Below are 18,300 nucleotides of genomic sequence, written 5' to 3'. Positions count from 1 at the left end.
TTTTCTTCTTTGCTTATGGCCTTATAGAGTTGGTTGAGAGCGGTCTTAGTGCCAGCTTCGCTTTGTGGTGGTAAATAGACGGCTACAAATAATGCAGATGATAACTCTTTTGGTCGACAGCTTATCATAAGGTACTCTACCTCATGCAAGCAATACCTCGAGACTTCTTTAATATTAGACACACACCCCCGCCCCTCGTCTTACCAGAGGTAGCGTCTCTGTTCTGCCGGTGCATGGAAAATCCCGCCAGCTCTATATTGTCCATTTCTTAGTTCAGCCACGTCTCGGTGAAACATAAGATGTTACAGTTTTTAATGTCCCATTGGCAGGATTATCTTAATAGAAGGTCATCAATTTTATTTTCTAACGATTGCACGTTAGCAAGGAGAATGGAAGGCATTGGGAGTTTACTCGCTCGGCCTCTGGCTTCTCAGAAGGATCCCCGATCTACGTCCCCTTTTCCGGCATCTTTTCATCACGAAACAGGCGTGAATCTGGGCCTGTTCCAGTAAAAGCAGGATCTCCTTCTCGTCGGACTCGTTAAAGGAAAAAGTTTCTACCAGTCCGCGGTGAGTAAACGCTTTTATGATGTCCAGAAGTTATTTTCGGTCATAAGAGACGGTAGCAGCAACATTATGTACACAATAAGTTAAAAAATAAGTTACACAAAATGCTAAAAATTGGTTGGGAGAACGTAAAACGTCAGCCATGTTCTTCGGCGCCATCTTTACATTACAGCCTTATTCTAAAATGGATTAAATTAAAACATTTCATCGATCTACACACAATAACCCATAATGACAAAGCGAAAGCAGGTTTTTAGAAATGTTAGCAAATTTATTGAAAATTATAAACAGAAATACCTTATTTACATAAGTATTCAGACCCTTTGCTACGAGACTCGACATTGAGCTCAGGTGCATCCTGTTTCTGTTTCTACAATTTGATTAGAGTCCACCTGTGGTCAATTAAATTGATTGGACATGATTTGGAAAGGCACAACCTGTCTATATAAGGTCCCATAGAGCAAAAACAAGCCATGAGATTGAAGGAATTGTCCATAGAGCTCCGAGACAGGATTGTGTGAAGGCACAGATCTGGGGAAGGGTACCAAAACATTTCTGCAGCATTTAAGGTCCCCAAGAACACAGTGGCCTCCATCATTCCTAAATGGAAGAAGTTTGGAACCACCAAGACTCTTTCTAGAGCCGCCTGGCAAAACTGAGCAATCGGGGGAGAAGGGCCTCGGTCAGGGAGGTGACCAAGAACCCGATGGTCACTCTGACAGAGCTCCAGAGTTCCTCTGTGGAGATGGGAGAACCTTCCAGATGGACAACCATCTCTAGAGCACTCCACCAATCAGGCCTTTATGGTAGAGTGGCCAGACGTAAGCCACTCCTCAGTAAAAGGCATGACAGCCCGCTTCAAGTTTGCCAATAGGCACCTAAAGGACTCTGACCATGAGAAACAAGATTCTCTGGTATGATGAAACCAAGATTGAACTCTTTGGCCTGAATGCCAACCAAAAGTTAATTAGGATCCTTGATGAAAACCTGTTCCAGAGCGCTCAGGACTTTAGACTGGGGTGAAGGTTTACCTTCCAACAGGACAACAACCCTAAGCACACAGCCAAGAAAATGCAGGTGTTGCTTCAGGGCAAGTCTCTGAATGTCCTTGAGTGGCCCAGCCAGAGCCCGGACTTGAACCCGATCGAACAGCTCTGGAGAGACCTGAAAATAGGCGTGCAGCGACAGAGCTTAAGAGGATCTGGCAGAGAAGAATGGGAAAAACTCCCCAAATACAGGTATGCCAAGCTTGTAGAGTCATCCCCATGAAGACTCGAGGCTGTAATCGCTGCCAAAGGTGCTTCAACAAAGTACTGAGTAAAGGGTCTGAATACTTATGTAAATTTGGTATTTCATTTTTCTTTCAAACATTTCTAAAAACTTGTTTTTGCTTTGACATTATGGGGTATTGTGATGTCATTATGGGGTATTATGATGTCATTACGGGTTATTGTGATGTCATTATGGGGTGTTGTGTGTAGATTGAGGGGAAAAAATAACAATTGAATCCATTTTAGAATAAGGCTGTATGTGAGTTATTATAGTAGCCACTGCTTATATAAAGCCAGCCGCAATGTGCAGAAGTTGATTTAAGATGCATAGTCGTGGGCTGCATCCCAGATGATACCCTATTCCCTACATAGCGCACTACTTTTGGCCAAAGCCCATCAAAAGTAGTGCACTACCCATCTCCAGATGGGTTTTCCTCGAGGCGTGTCTTATTTTAGGAGTGATTGAGAGGGATGGGAATTGAGCTCATCTCCCCAGGCTTTCAAATTAAATTCTTCATTGTTGTCTGACATGAAATACACATTAACTCCTCCGTCGGTTGGTCTCACTGCTTATTTAACTCCTGGCTTCAGTAACAGGCAGTAAATGCTGTTTTATTCAGATAAAAACATTTTCTTTTCAACACACACACATCTGAGGAAGTCTGATTCAGTCACTGTCTCTGAGGAAGTCTGATTCAGTCACTGTCTCCGAGGAAGTCTAATTCAATCACTGTCTCTGAGGAAGTCTGATTCAGTCACTGTCTCTGTGGAAGTCTGATTCAGTCACTGTCTCTGTGGGTTTCTTTGCCAGACTGTCAGATTGCATAGAAAATGTAAACTCCACGTGATATTGGAAACCTAAGCCAATCCAATCAGTATTCTAGTACTGTACACAGCATCATATGAACATTCCTATTTTCCTGTTATAAAAAAATTGCAGAATGGTAGTTTGGATAGTGTAAGATAGGCTGTTTCAGAAGATCATCAGATTACTGTAGGAACAGAGGTAGTATTTGTTGTGTGTACAGTATTGACTAACCACCATTCTCCTCTGTAGCTTCAACACCCTGTCTTGTTTTGAGGCATCATGATGTGAGTCATTGGCTGTGTCCCTAATGGCATCCTATTCCCTATATAGGGCTCTGGTCAAAAGCAGTGCACTATTTAGGGAATAGGGTGCCATTTGGGACAAACACACTGTGTAACATTGCAGTAAAGGCACCCATCTCTCTTGAAAGTCTGTATGTGTTTGTTTGCCAACTAAGGTCCGGTAATGTTGACCAATCTCCCCATCTCACAAAGCCCTGTGCCTTTTCCCCCTTCCGTACTCTGCTCTTAGCACCTCCGTATCATCCTGTAATATAAGGATGTATACTGTACTTGTTCCATTCCCCAACCTTTTGACGTTACCATACTTTCTCTGTGGAAACAAAGGGCTTTCCAAGAGTCCATTCTGTAGAGTGGAGCGGGAAGGTTTTGGTATTTATGGAGGGGGGTCATAAACCTACCCAACAGGGCAACGTCATGACAGTATATTATAATTAATGAATTATCAACATTTCCATAACCAAACATTCTAAATTAATGGTGGAATATGTTGGGTTTAACAGTAACTTCACTGATCAATATATATTTCACGGGTCATTGATAATTATTTACAAACAATTGACACAATTAAACAAATAGTGGTCAGGAATTGGATTTATTCTGGTGTCGACATTTAATAATTATGCTCCATACGTTCCTCACATATAAGCAGGAACCTCAAATATCATCAGGACGTAACAGTAGTCATTTTCCCTTCAACTGAAATCATTACGCTTCAGTATTTCTAACCACCCCCCCTAAACGCACACACGACCCAAACTAATGGACATGTGACAGCAAGGCAGAATGGCACATTGCAAACTAGCATTGGGTACATATTGACCAACATGGTATGTCCATTTGGTGAATGCAGATTGGCGGCGCAAATAAAGGAACATCATAGCAGTTGCCCCGAGGCAGTGAACACTTTTCACTGGCCTTAAAAACTGTCCACTAACCTTTTGGCGATGCGGTGGCACAAACTTCCCAGCATGGGCCGTTGTTGAAGCAGGTAAGGGAGCATTCTCTCCCGAACGATGCACAGTGGACACTGGCGTTGTCTCTAGACCCCCCTAGTAGTAACAACGTCTGTGCCACACCCAGGAACATCATCAGGATCATCTTCTCTCCAGGCTCTGAAGAGAGCTTGGTCATAATCAATTCAGTGTCAATCGATGTCGGGATGAAAACCTCACACACCCCATCATAGCGCAGAAACTCCTGCAGAGCCCCCCATAGGAACAGCAGAGGTGAAGACCTCACACACCCCATCATAGTGCAGAAACTCCTGCAGAGCGCCCCATAGGAACAGCAGAGGTGAAAACCTCACACACCCCATCATAGTGCAGAAACTCCTGCAGAGCCCCCCATAGGAACAGCAGAGGTGAAGACCTCACACACCCCATCATAGTGCAGAAACTCCTGCAAAGCCCCCCATAGGAACAGCAGAGGTGAAGACCTCACACACCCCATCATAGTGCAGAAACTCCTGCAGAGCCCCCCATAGGAACAGCAGAGGTGAAAACCTCACACACCCCATCATAGTGCAGAAACTCCTGCAGAGCCCCCCATAGGAACAGCAGAGGTGAAGACCTCACACACCCCATCATAGTGCAGAAACTCCTGCAGAGCCCCCCATAGGAACAGCAGAGGTGAAAACCTCACACACCCCATCATAGTGCAGAAACTCCTGCAAAGCCCCCCATAGGAACAGCAGAGGTGTCACGCCCTGACCTTAGAGATCCTTTTTATGTCTCTATTTTGGTTTGGTCAGGGCGTGAGTTGGGGTGGGTATTCTATGTTTGTGTTTCTATGATTTTCTATTTCTATGTTTTGGCCGGGTAGGGTTCTCAATCAGGGACAGCTGTCTATCGTTGTCTCTGATTGGGAACCATACTTAGGTAGCTCTTTTTTCCACCTGTGTTTGTGGGAAGTTGACTTTTGTTTAGGGCACATAGCCTGTAGCTTCACGTATAGTTTTTGTAGTGTTTATTGTTTTGTTTGGTGTCATTTTGATAAAAAGAAAGAAAATGTACGTTCACCACGCTGCACCTTGGTCCTCTCCTTTCAACAGCCGTGACAAGAGGAGCAGGAATGAGACAGTTCAGCCTCCAACAAGGTGTCCTCGCTTGGGCCCGACTGGTAAACTTCACCCCAACCTTATAAATCAAAATCAAATATTACAGGCGGATGCGAATCCCGTTATTCACTTAGCCTACCACAGAGATGAGAAGTGTTTTCCCCACTTTTTATATACCTAACCACCACAGTGGCTTTTCCATAGCCCCTCTACAGGTTGGCGCTCTGTCCATGGTGCTGACACAGCGCGGCGAAGATACATATTTTGCACCAACCTGTCACTCAATCATTTGAACTTTTTTGCTATTTTTATATCGGGACATAAAACTAAAACTGAGAGGGCACAAGTGTTTTTTAAATTATGAACTACAATGACCATAATCCATTGCGCGCCTTCTTGTCCGGTCTTTCTTTCTTTTACGCCTGCTATGTAAAAGGGACAGAAGAATGTGAAATCTAGAGGGATAGCAGTTGCTTCGAGGTATCTCTACCTGAAAATACATGATCTAAGGGATTGATAGTTGGTATTCAGCAGCCACAAAGGGGGGGGGGGGCTGTATATTCACAGATGAGCTGTTTATTCACAGGTGGGCTGTATATTCACAGGTGGGCTGTATATTCACAGGTGGGCTGTATATTCACAGGTGCCTTGTATATTTACGGGTGGCCTGTATATTCACAGGTGGGCTGTATATTCACAGGTGGGCTGTATATTCACAGGTGCCTTGTATATTTACGGGTGGCCTGTATATTCACAGGTGGGCTGTATATTCACAGGTGGGCTGTATATTCACAGGTGCCTTGTATATTTACGGGTGGCCTGTATATTTACGGGTGGCCTGTATATTCACGGGTGGCCTGTATATTCACGGGTGGCCTGTATATTCACGGGTGGCCTGTATATTCACGGGTGGCCTGTATATTCACGGGTGGGCTGTATAATCACAGGTGGGCTGTATAATCACAGGTGGGCTGTATAATCACAGGTGGGCTGTATAATCACAGGTGGGCTGTATAATCACAGGTGGGCTGTTTATTCACAGGTGGGCTGTATATTCACAGGTGGGCTGTATAATCACAGGTGGGCTGTATAATCACAGGTGGGCTGTATAATCACAGGTGTGCTGTTTATTCACAGGTGGGCTGTTTATTCACAGGTGCCTTGTATATTTACGGGTGGCCTGTATATTCACTAAATTAAGCATTGGTGTCAATCTATGAGTCAATAGGTCTATCCCCCTGACTTGCCTAGTTAAATATAAATATATATATATATATATATATATATATATATATATATATATTTTTATATTTATAAATATCCCCCCTCACAGTGAACTGAAGTCTGTGTTTTAGATGCTATGGTAGATCAGTGATTCCAAGCTATGTTGATTTTTCATCCTTTGCCGACGGAATTGAACTGCTCGGCTGATAATGAAACACACACACACACACACACACACACACACACACACACACACACACACACACACACACACACACACCCCCCCCCTCTCTCTGGGCCAGGAATCCTAATATCCAATAAAACACACCACTTTCTCCTCTTCACAAGATGAGAATGAGTCTTTATTGAATTGGGATAGATTATTCCCCACATTCTTCCTCCTCTCCTTCCTCCTCCTCACCATCCCTCACTTCCCTGGTGTTTGTTTAGGAGATTGAGACTGTCTCTCTGGTTCAGTTAGAGCTTGCTGCTGGTGTTATCACGTGCTCCACTAAGGCAGTTATTTATCTTATAACTTGTCCTTGTGGTAAAAAATGATGTGGGTAAAACAAAGTGCAAGTAAAATTACGTATCTTGGAGCATCGTAGCACCATTAGGTGCAAAAACTCGACTTACCCAGTTGCGGCCCACTTTTTGGAAGAAAAACACTCGATTTCATCTCTATGTTATATTGGCATCGAACATGTCACCCCCCCTAGGAGAGGGGGTGACCTCGACAATTTATTGTTAAAACGAGAGGCTGCCTGGATCTTTAACTTAAAGACCCTTGCTCCCTTCGGTCTCAACGTAGACTTTCTTGTGATTATTGTGATTTTGCAATTGTAAATGTTTGTAGGCTTATGTAGCCAAATTGTATCTATGATCGTACTCCATCCATTAGTTTTTTGTATGCTATTTTAATATATGCAAATTAACCAATGATATCAGGCCACACCTGGCCATGATTACAGACACCTGTGTGTGTCTTTAGACACTATATAAATGAGTCACCCTGCAGTGTTTGTCATTATACCCTGATGAAGACAGCTTGTCTGTTGAAATGTTGGACATAAATATTTCTTCATCTGAGCTCCTAGAGTGTGCGGCTCTCCTTTATTTTTTTTAAGTGTTCTACTCCGCTAGCCAGCACCTCGCCTAAATAGGTGTGCGTTTCTTTCGCCTCTAGAGCCTGCTGCTGTGCCAGACTGGAGAACAGTCACAATGTACCCATCAGCACATATGGCCATAGTCATTCTTATGCCAGAGAAACATGTGCAGCAGATTTGTATATAAAGATGGCTCTGAACATGTGTCACCGATGGTCATTCTGGACATGTCCATCTGTCTGTCTTGTGTAGTCAGCTGGCCATGGGTGACATCCATGGTTTGTCTGTGGGTCATAGAATGTTTCCTCTAGCCCTTAGTTCCAAAAGCAGCACTCTCACCAAATAATGATCATAACAGTGATTGATTAGTTGTGTCTGGTACGTTTTCTTACAAAGACAGGCAGGGGTTTTCAGGATTCCTATTTTTTTAAATCAGAATTGTATTTTCTATCAAGACCAGATTTAGCTTTAAGGTGTAAAAGGTATTACAACCACATCCTGTCCTGCATTCTCTTCCTGTTCTTTACATGATCCTTCTATGCTACTGTTTGTGTTAGGTTTGTATGCGTCCTAAATGGCACCCTATTCCCTAAATGGTGCACTACTGTAGACCAGAGCCCTGGTCAAAAGGAGTGCACTACCAAGAGAATAGGGGGCTATTTGGAACGGGCTAGTTGTCTGTGCATCCTCCATGTTCTTCTCTTTTGTGGTGTGGCTACTGGAGTCCCACCTTCACGTTTATCTAGTCAGCTACTCTAGTCCCACCTTCACGTTTATCTAGTCAGCTACTCTAGTCCCACCTTCACGTTTATCTAGTCAGCTACTCTAGTCCCACCTTCACGTTTATCTAGTCAGCTACTCTAGTCCCACCTTCACGTTTATCTAGTCAGCTACTCTAGTCCCACCTTCACGTTTATCTAGTCAGCTACTCTAGTCCCACCTTCACGTTTATTTAGTCAGCTACTCTAGTCCCACCTTCACGTTTATCTAGTCAGCTACTGTAGTCTCACCTTCACGTTTATCTAGTCAACTACTGTAGTCTTACCTTCACGTTTATCTAGTCAACTACTGTAGTCTCACCTTCACGTTTATTTAGTCAACTACTGTAGTCCCACCTTCACGTTTATCTAGTCAGCTACTCTAGTCCCACCTTCACGTTTATCTAGTCAGCTACTCTAGTCCTACCTTCACGTTTATCTAGTCAACTACTGTAGTCCCACCTTCACGTTTATCTAGTCAGCTACTGTAGTCTCACCTTCACGTTTATCTAGTCAACTACTGTAGTCTCACCTTCACGTTTATCTAGTCAACTACTGTAGTCTCACCTTCACGTTTATCTAGTCAACTACTGTAGTCCCACCTTCACGTTTATTTAGTCAACTACTGTAGTCTCACCTTCACGTTTATCTAGTCAACTACTCTAGTCTCACCTTCACGTTTATCTAGTCAGCTACTGTAGTCCCACCTTCACGTTTATCTAGTCAGCTACTGTAGTCCCACCTTCACGTTTATCTAGTCAACTACTGTAGTCCCACCTTCACGTTTATCTAGTCAGCTACTCTAGTCCCACCTTCACGTTTATCTAGTCAACTACTGTAGTCTCACCTTCACGTTTATCTAGTCAGCTACTCTAGTCCCACCTTCACGTTTATCTAGTCAGCTACTCTAGTCCCACCTTCACGTTTATCTAGTCAGCTACTCTAGTCCTACCTTCACGTTTATCTAGTCAACTACTGTAGTCTCACCTTCACGTTTATCTAGTCAACTACTGTAGTCTCACCTTCACGTTTATCTAGTCAACTACTGTAGTCTCACCTTCACGTTTATCTAGTCAACTACTGTAGTCTCACCTTCACGTTTATCTAGTCAACTACTGTAGTCTCACCTTCACGTTTATCTAGTCAACTACTGTAGTCCCACCTTCATGTTTATTTAGTCAACTACTGTAGTCTCACCTTCACGTTTATCTAGTCAACTACTGTAGTCCCACCTTCACGTTTATCTAGTCAGCTACTCTAGTCCCCCCTTCATGTTTATTTAGTCAACTACTGTAGTCTCACCTTCACGTTTATTTAATCAACTACTCTAGTCCCACCTTCACGTTTATTTAGTCAACTACTGTAGTCTCACCTTCATGTTTATTTAGTCAACTACTGTAGTCCCACCTTCACGTTTATTTAGTCAACTACTGTAGTCCCACCTTCACGTTTATTTAGTCAACTACTGTAGTCTTACCTTCACGTTTATTTTGAGAAGGGAGAGCTAGAGAAGAAGCAGGTGGGTGCCTGGGTAATGCTTGACGCTCTACTCTGTTCTACTCTGTTCTACTCTACTCTACTCTGTTCTGTTCTACTCTACTCTGTTCTGTTCTACTCTGTTCTGTTCTTCTCTACTCTACTCTGTTCTTCTCTACTCTACTCTGTTCTTCTCTACTCTACTCTGTTCTTCTCTACTCTACTCTGTTCTGTTCTGTTCTACTCTGTTCTACTCTGTTCTATTCTGTTCTACTCTGTTCTTCTCTACTCTGTTCTGTTCTACTCTACTCTGTTCTGTTCTGTTCTACTCTGTTCTGTTCTACTCTACTCTGTTCTGTTCTACTCTGTTCTTCTCTTCTCTACTCTGTTCTGTTCTACTCTGTTCTTCTCTACTCTGTTCTACTCTACTCTGTTGGGTGTTGTTCTACTCTGTTCTGTTCTACTCTGTTCTGTTCTTCTCTACTCTGTTCTACTCTACTCTGTTGTGTTCTGTTCTCTACTCTACTCTGTTCGGTTCTACTCTTCTCTGTTCTACTCTACTCTATTGTGTGCTACTCTGTTGTGTGCTGTTCTGTTCTACTCTACTCCATTTGTACTCTGTTCAAATCTGTTCTGTTCTACTCTTTTCTACTAGAACAGAGTAGACCAGAACAGAGTAGAAAAGAGTATAGTAGAATACAACTTTTACTCTGGTCTCTGTTCTGTTCTATTTTACTCTGTTCTAGTCTGTTCTGTTCTACTCTGCTTTCTTCTGTACTACTCTGTTCTACTCTACTCTGTTCTGCTATGTTCTACTCTCTTCTGCTCTACTCTACTCTGTCCTGCTCTCTTCTACTCTGTTCTGTTCTACTCTGTTCTGTTCTACTCTGTTCTGTTCTTCTCTACTCTGTTCTACTCTACTCTGTTGTGTTCTGTTCTCTACTCTACTCTGTTCGGTTCTACTCTATTCTACTCTACTCTGTTCTGTTCTACTCTTCTCTGTTCTACTCTACTCTATTGTGTGCTACTCTGTTGTGTGCTGTTCTGTTCTACTCTACTCCATTTGTACTCTGTTCAAATCTGTTCTGTTCTACTCTTTTCTACTAGAACAGAGTAGACCAGAACAGAGTAGAAAAGAGTATAGTAGAATACAACTTTTACTCTGGTCTCTGTTCTGTTCTATTTTACTCTGTTCTAGTCTGTTCTGTTCTACTCTGCTTTCTTCTGTACTACTCTGTTCTACTCTACTCTGTTCTGCTATGTTCTACTCTCTTCTGCTCTACTCTACTCTGTCCTGCTCTCTTCTACTCTGTTCTGCTCTACTCTACTCTGTTCTGCTCTACTCTACTCTGTTCTGCTCTACTCTACTCTGTTCTGCTCTACTCTACTCTGTCCTGCTCTCTTCTACTCTGTTCTGTTCTACTCTACTCTGTTCTCTTCTACTCTGTTCTGTTCTACTCTACTATGTTCTGCTCTCTCTCCACTCCATCTGACAAACTGTTTCCTCTGTTTCCATAGCAACCCCAGTCCAATTACTGCCGCTGCACTACACTGGCTCCACTTTGGAAAAAGGGAGCCTCTTCTATGCGTGTGGGTGTGTGTGTGTGATTGCGTGTGCCTGCATGCTTGTGTGTCTATTTCGAAGAACGGTCATGTACGACAGCCCTCTGTCTCTTTATCCAAACGGCTGTGTGTGATGAGGGGCTTGCTACGCCTCCCGACTAGAAAACCTCCAGCTCTGTGCATCCAGGCAGAGGGTTTCTGATGTACAGGCTCTCACTCAGTCTCCTCCTCCCCTCCTCCCCTCTAAACCTGTCATCCCCACAAACACACACACACACACACACACACACACACACACACACACCACCACCACAGCCCATGTGATTCCTCAGCTGCCACCCTATTGGCTCATACCACCGTGGAATGCGCCCAATCGCATTAAACACTGAGATCAACATAAACGGGGCTGCCTGGTGGTCCTCTCAGACTGGCAGTAGAGAGAGGAGGTAGATATCATCTAGCAAGCAGGCAGGAGGATGAGCATTGCCCCCCGTGACCACGATCGCCACAACGACGCGCCTCACGCCCGTGGCTAGATACCCAGCTAGCTCCGTTAAAATCTGTTAGCACAACTCTGTCGTTTTACCAGGGGACCATCTTCCCCTCCCTCCCCCCATCTCTCTACCCCCTCTCCTTCACCCTCTCTCTTCCTCGCTGCATTCGTTAGCTGCTCCTCTCGTCTCAGTGCGTCCAAGGTTTTGCCGTCAGTCGTTCTGGAGCGCAGCAGCTGCAGCCATGGAGTTAACAATTACATGTAAGTACAAGAAACTGGCCGATTTGCTTTTCCCACATCTAGAGAGGGAGAAGAGAGGGAGGGAGAGTAGAGAGTGGGCTCTGGTTGCTGACTGCTGATTAGAATGGAGGGATGGAGAGAGGAGTGGAGGGGAGGTGGGGGTTTGTATTGTTGCCTGGCTGCAGAGAGGAGGAGAGCGGAGAGGAGAGCGTAGAGGAGAGCAGAGAGAGGAGGAGAGGAGAGCAGAGAGAGGAGGAGAGGAGAGCAGAGAGAGGAGGAGAGGAGAGCAGAGAGAGGAGGAGAGGAGAGCAGAGAGAGGAGGAGAGGAGAGCAGAGAGAGGAGGAGAGGAGAGCAGAGAGAGGAGGAGAGGAGAGCAGAGAGAGGAGGAGAGGAGAGCAGAGAGAGGAGGAGAGGAGAGCAGAGAGAGGAGGAGAGGAGAGCAGAGAGAGGAGGAGAGGAGAGCAGAGAGAGGAGGAGAGGAGAGCAGAGAGAGGAGGAGAGGAGAGCAGAGAGAGGAGGAGAGGAGAGCAGAGAGAGGAGGAGAGGAGAGCAGAGAGAGGAGGAGAGGAGAGCAGAGAGAGGAGGAGAGGAGAGCAGAGAGAGGAGGAGAGGAGAGCAGAGAGAGGAGGAGAGGAGAGCAGAGAGAGGAGGAGAGCAGAGCAGAGAGAGGAGGAGAGCGGAGCTGAGAGAGGAGGAGAGCGGAGCTGAGAGAGGAGGAGAGCGGAGCTGAGAGAGGAGGAGAGCGGAGCTGAGAGAGGAGGAGAGCGGAGCTGAGAGAGGAGGAGAGCGGAGCTGAGAGAGGAGGAGAGCGGAGCAGAGAGGAAGAGAGGAGCGGAGAGGGGAGAGGAGGAGAGCGGAGGAGAGCAGAGCAGAGAGAAGGAGAGGAGAGCAGAACAGAGAGAAAGAGAGGAGGAGAGCGGAGAGGAGGAGAGCGGAGAGGATGAGAGCGGAGGGGAGAGGAGAGCAGAGCAGAGAGAATGAGAGGAGAGCAGAACAGAGAGAAGGAGAGCAGAACAGAGAGAAGGAGAGCAGAGAGGAGGAGAGCGGAGCAGAGAGGAAGAGAGGAGCGGAGAGGAAGAGGAGGAGAGCGGAGGGGAGCAGAGAGGAGAGCAGAGCAGAGAGAAGGAGAGCAGAGAGGAGGAGAGCAATGTTCTTAGTACAGATGGGGCAGTGCTGTGCTGGGTAGCCTGAGCCTGCCTGTGTGTGTGTTTGTGACTCTGTGAGGCGTAATCAGGTTAGAGCAGCCCATCTCAGCTTTCTGATGAAAAGCTCCCAATCATAGATCCCACATCTGTCTCTCTGAAGCCGTCTTTCTGAACACAGATCCTAAATATGTCTCTCTGAAGCCGTCTTTCTGAACACAAATCCTACATCTGTCTCTCTGAAGCTGTCTTTCTGAACACAGATCCTAAATATGTCTCTGAAGCCATCTTTTTGAACACAGACACCACATAGGAAGTGGTGGCTATAGTACACATTGTTGTGAATAATATTTAGCATTATCTACCACACCTAATTTCCTAATAATAGAGGAATGGACTACTACTATCCATCATACCAGGCACTGCTAACATTTCAAATTTTATAAATATTTAATATTTAATATTGTCATTGACAGATATATAAAACAATTAGATGATGGTATTTAATTGTGTAACTATTTCATTTTTTTATTTAGAAAATTGTTCTTACATTTAACTGCGTTGTTGGGAAAGGGTTTGTAAGTAAGTCTACACCTGCTTTATTCGGTGCATGTTACAAACACAATTTGATTTGAGATGGTTACTGTAGCTATAGCTACCCCCCGGGATAATCTGCTTTGTCTGGAAGACTCTATTCTCGTTTGGCCTTGTTGGATTATGCAAATAGAAATCCTCACAGAGCTGGATACTTACTGGTGCTGGGCTGCAGGCAAGCCTCCTCCTTGACCTATTGTCTCCCTGCTGCTGTGCTAGCATGTTAGGATGTGGCCTTGTGTCCACTGACTATATTCTAATGGTGTTTAGTACACAACATGACTGAAGGTTTGTGGACACCTGCTCGTCCAACATCTCATTCCATGATTGCATGGGCATTAATATGGAGTTGGTCCCCTCCTTTCCTGCTATAACAGCCTCCACTTGTCTGGGAAGGCTTTCCACTAGATGTTGGAACATTGCTGCCGTTGCTTCCATTCAGCCACAAGGGCATTAGTGAGGTCCGGCACTGATGTTGGGCGATTAGGCCTGGCTCACAGTCGGTGTTCCAATTCATCCCAAAGGTGTTCGATGGGGTTGAGGTCAGGACTCTGTGCAGGCCCGTCAAGTTCTTCCACACGGATCTCGACAAACCATTTCTGTATGGACCTTGCTTTGTGTACAGGGGCATTTTCCTGCTGAAACAGGAAAGGGCCTTCCCCAAACTGTTGCCACAAATTGGGAAGCACAGAATCGTCTAGAATGTCATTGTATGCTGTAGCGTTAAGATTTCCCTTCACTGGAACTAAAGGGCCTAGCCAGAACCATGAAAACAGCCCCAGACCATTAACAGCCCTCCTCCACCAAACTTTACACTTGGCACTATGCAGGTAGCGTTCTCCTGGCGTCCGCCAAACCCAGATTCGTCCGTTGGACTGTTAGATGGTGAAGCATGATTCATCACTCCAGAGAACGCATTTCCACTGCTCCAGAGTCCAATGGCGGCAAGCTTTACACCATTCCAGCCGTCACTTGGCATTTTGCATCGTGATCTTAGGCTTGTGTGCAGCTGCTCCTCCATGGAAACCCATTTCATGAAGCTCCTGACGAACAGTTATTGTGCTGATATTGCTTCCAGAGGCAGCTTGTGTGGCCTACCACACCACGGCTGAGCCGTTGTTCCTAGACGTTTCCACTTGACAATTACAGCACTTACAGTTGACCGGGGAAGCTCTAGCAGGGCAGACGTTTGACTGACTTGTTGGAAAGGTGGCATCCTATGACGGTGCCACGTTGAAATTCACTGATCTCTTCAGTAAGGCCATTCTACTGTCAATGTTTGTCTGTGGAGATTGCATGGTGGTGTGCTTGATTTTATACACCTGTCAGCCACGGGTGTGGCTGAAATAGCCGGATTGCCTAATTTTGAAGGGACCAATCTTTTATTGTTCATATGGAGCCCAGCTCCATATCAACAATAGAGGGAGGTAGTTAAGCTTAGCCTAGATCTCAGAGATGGATGTGGTGGACTGGAGGTAGGTGTAGTGGTGTAGTGGTGATGAATGTATCTTTCTAGCTTTGAGAGGCAGCTAGCTAGAGCAGTGAGAGAGAGCACAGACCATCACCTCCCCATAAACCTTCAGTCAATCTCCTCGCCTCCAGCAGTCATTTCAGTCAGAGGTGTGTGTGTGTGTGTGTGTGTGTGTGTGTGTGTGTGTGTGTGTGTGTGTGTGTGTGTGTGTGTGTGTGTGTGTGTGTGTGTGTGTGTGTGTGTGTGTGTGTGTGTGTGTGTGTGTGTGTGTGTGTGTGTGTGTGTGTGTGTGTGTGTGTGTGTGTGTGTGTGTGTGTGTTTCTGTGTGTGTGTGTGTGTACTCTGCCTGACACTGACAGAATCTGCTCGTTATTGAACAAAAGTCACCTAACCTTCAGTCAGTCTCCTCTCCTCCAGCACAGAGATCACCAGCCATTCTCATTCCAGGCAGGTTTTCTCCCTCCCTCCTACATTCTCTTTTTCCACCCCTCCCTCCCTCTCCATCATTCTTTTTCTCACATGAAGTATACACCCACTCTACCACTCTACCTCTCTCTACCTCCTCTACTTCTCTCTACCTCTCTCTAACTCCTCTACCCCTCTCTACCTCCTCTACTTCTACCTCCTCTACCTCTCTCTACCTCCTCTACCTCTATCTCCTCTACTTCTCTCTACCTCTCTCTACCTCCTACCTCCTCTACCTCTACCTCCTTTACTTCTATCTCCCACTCTACCTCCTCTACTTCCTCTACCTCTACCTCCTCTACTTCTCTCTACCTCTACCTCCTCTACTTCTCTCTACCTCTACCTCCTCTACTTCCTCTACCTCTACCTCCTCTACTTCTCTCTACCTCTACCTCCTCTACTTCCTCTACCTCTACCTCCTCTACTTCCTCTACCTCTACCTCCTTTACTTCTTCTACCTCTACCTCCTTTACTTCTATCTCCCACTCTACCTCCTCTACTTCCTCTACCTCTACCTCCTCTACTTCTCTCTACCTCTACTTCCTCTACTTCTCTCTACCTCTACCTGTCTCTACCACTCTACCACTCTACCTCTCTCTACCACTCTCTACCTCTACCTCTCCCTACACCTCTCTCTACCACTCTCTACCACTCTCTACCACTCTCTACCTCTCTCTACCTCTCTCTACCTCTACCTCTCTCTACCTTTCTCTACCTTCATATATCTATACCCTCTTTCTCTCGCCCTTTCTCTCTTTTTATCCACCCCTTTACACCCCCTCTCTCTACCTCTCTCTGAACCTCTCCCTGTTCCTGCCCTTTTGTGATGTCAGACAAGCTATTTTTATCCCATCTGCCTGTTTGCCTTGCCTCCTTCCACCCTGACAAGGTTTCCCTATCCGGTGTGTATGTATATACAGTACCAGTCAAATGTTTTGTTACACCTACTCAGGGTTTTTCTTTATGTTTTACTATTTTTTTACATTGTAGAATAATAGTGAAGACATCAAAACTATGAAATAACACACATGGAATCATGTATTAAACAAAAAAGTACAAAACAAATCAGATTCTTCAAAGTAGCCACCCTTTGACAGCTTGGCACACTCTTGGCATTCTCTCAGCCAGCTTCCCCTGGAATGCTTTTCCAACAGTCTTGAAGGAGTTCCCACATATGCTGAGCACTTGTTGCCGGCTTTTCCTTCACTCTGCGGTCCAACTCGTCCCAAACCATCTCAATTGGGTTGAGGTCGGGTGATTGTGGAGGCCAGGTTATCTTATGCAGCACTCCATCACTTTCCTTACTGGTCAAATAGCCCTTACACAGCCTGGAGGTGTATTGGGTTATTATCCTGTTAAAAAACAAAAGATAGTCCCACTAAGCGCAAACCAGATGGGATGGCGTATCGCTGCAGAATGCTGTGGTAGCCATGCTGGTTAAGTATGCCTTGAATTCTAAATGAATCACAGACAGCGTCATCAGCAAGCACCCCCACCATCACACCTCCTCCTCCATGCTTCACGGTGGGAACCACACATGCAGAGATCATCTGTTCACCTACTCTGCTTCTCCCAAAGGCACGGCGGTTAGAACCAAACCTTTCAAAATTGGTCTCATCAGACCAAAGGACAGATTTCCACTGGTCTAATGTCCATTGCTTGTGTTTCTTTTCCCAAGCAAGTCTCTTCTTATTGGTGTCCTTTAGTAGTGGTTTCTTTGTAGCAATTTGACCATTCACGCAGTTTCCTCTGAACCGTTGATGTTGAGATGTGTCTGTTACGTGATCTCTGTGAAGCATTTATGTGGGCTGCAATTTCTGAGGTTGGTAGCTCTATTGAACTTATCCTCTGCAGCAGAGGTATCTCTGGGTCTTCCTTTCCTGTGGCAGTCCTCATGAGAGCCAGTTTCATCATAGCACTTGATGGTTTTTGTGACTGCACTTGAAGAAACGTTCAGTTCTTGAACTTTTCCGTATTGACTGACCTTCATGTCTTTAAAGTAATGATGGATTGTAATTTTTCTTTGCTTTGTTGAGCTGTTCTTGCCATAATATGGAATTGATATTTTGCCTAATAGGGCTATCTTCTGGATACCACCCCTACCTTGTCACAACACAACTGATTGGCTCAAACGTATTATGAAGGAAATAAATTCCACAAATTATCTTTTAACAAGGCACACCTTCTAATTTAAATGCATTCCAGGTGACTACTGCACCTTATGAAGCTGGTTGAGAGAATGCCAAGCTTGTGCAAAGCTGTCATCAAGGCAAAGGGTGGCTACTTTGAAGAATCTCTAAATCTTAAAATAAATGTTTACTTGTTTAACACTTTTTTGGTTACTACATGATTCCATATGTGTTATTTCATAGTTTTGATGTCTTCACTATTATTCTACAATGTGAAAATAGTACAAATTAATAAAAAACCTTGAATGAGTAGGTGTGTCCAAACTTTTCACTGGTACTGTATGTGACAATAAAATATCCCATCCACCCTCCTTTCAGATACGGGGAGAATGGAGTGATTGAGGCAGAAGAGGGAGGGGAGTGGGGGCATTGCTGTATACCGTGGATATACAAGGATATAGCATTGCTCCTTGTTAGAGCAGGCAGTCTCCACACGCTGAGAAGGCCAACGCTGTGCACACAAATAACGGCTGGGGAAATCAACAGACATTTACATCAAGCAATCGGCAGCTAGCTATTTGAACAGGGATGTCGATGGCTTTACATTTAGATGTCACGTTGTGGTAGGTTTTGGA

At 45.0% G+C, this 18,300-nt stretch overlaps 1 protein-coding gene across 7 annotated transcripts in view; it reads left to right on the top strand.

Annotated features, from left to right (window-relative positions):
* Positions 1 to 18,300, top strand: part of LOC129820197 (engulfment and cell motility protein 1-like) — a 167,160-nt gene that overhangs the window by 111,094 nt on the left and 37,766 nt on the right. The window contains exon 1 of one of the 7 annotated variants that reach the window (XM_055877193.1): positions 11,549 to 11,884. The exons of the other annotated variants lie outside the window; for them this stretch is intronic. The gene's annotated coding sequence lies outside the window, so the exon portion shown is untranslated. Of the gene's footprint in view, positions 1 to 11,548; positions 11,885 to 18,300 lie in introns of those variants that run through there. 7 annotated transcript variants of the gene reach the window in all.

Source organism: Salvelinus fontinalis, chromosome 22, assembly GCF_029448725.1.
Source record: "Salvelinus fontinalis isolate EN_2023a chromosome 22, ASM2944872v1, whole genome shotgun sequence".
Lineage (NCBI taxonomy): Eukaryota > Metazoa > Chordata > Actinopteri > Salmoniformes > Salmonidae > Salvelinus > Salvelinus fontinalis.
The sequence above is the reverse complement of the archived record's forward strand: the minus strand, read 5'-3'. Positions and strand labels throughout refer to the sequence as shown.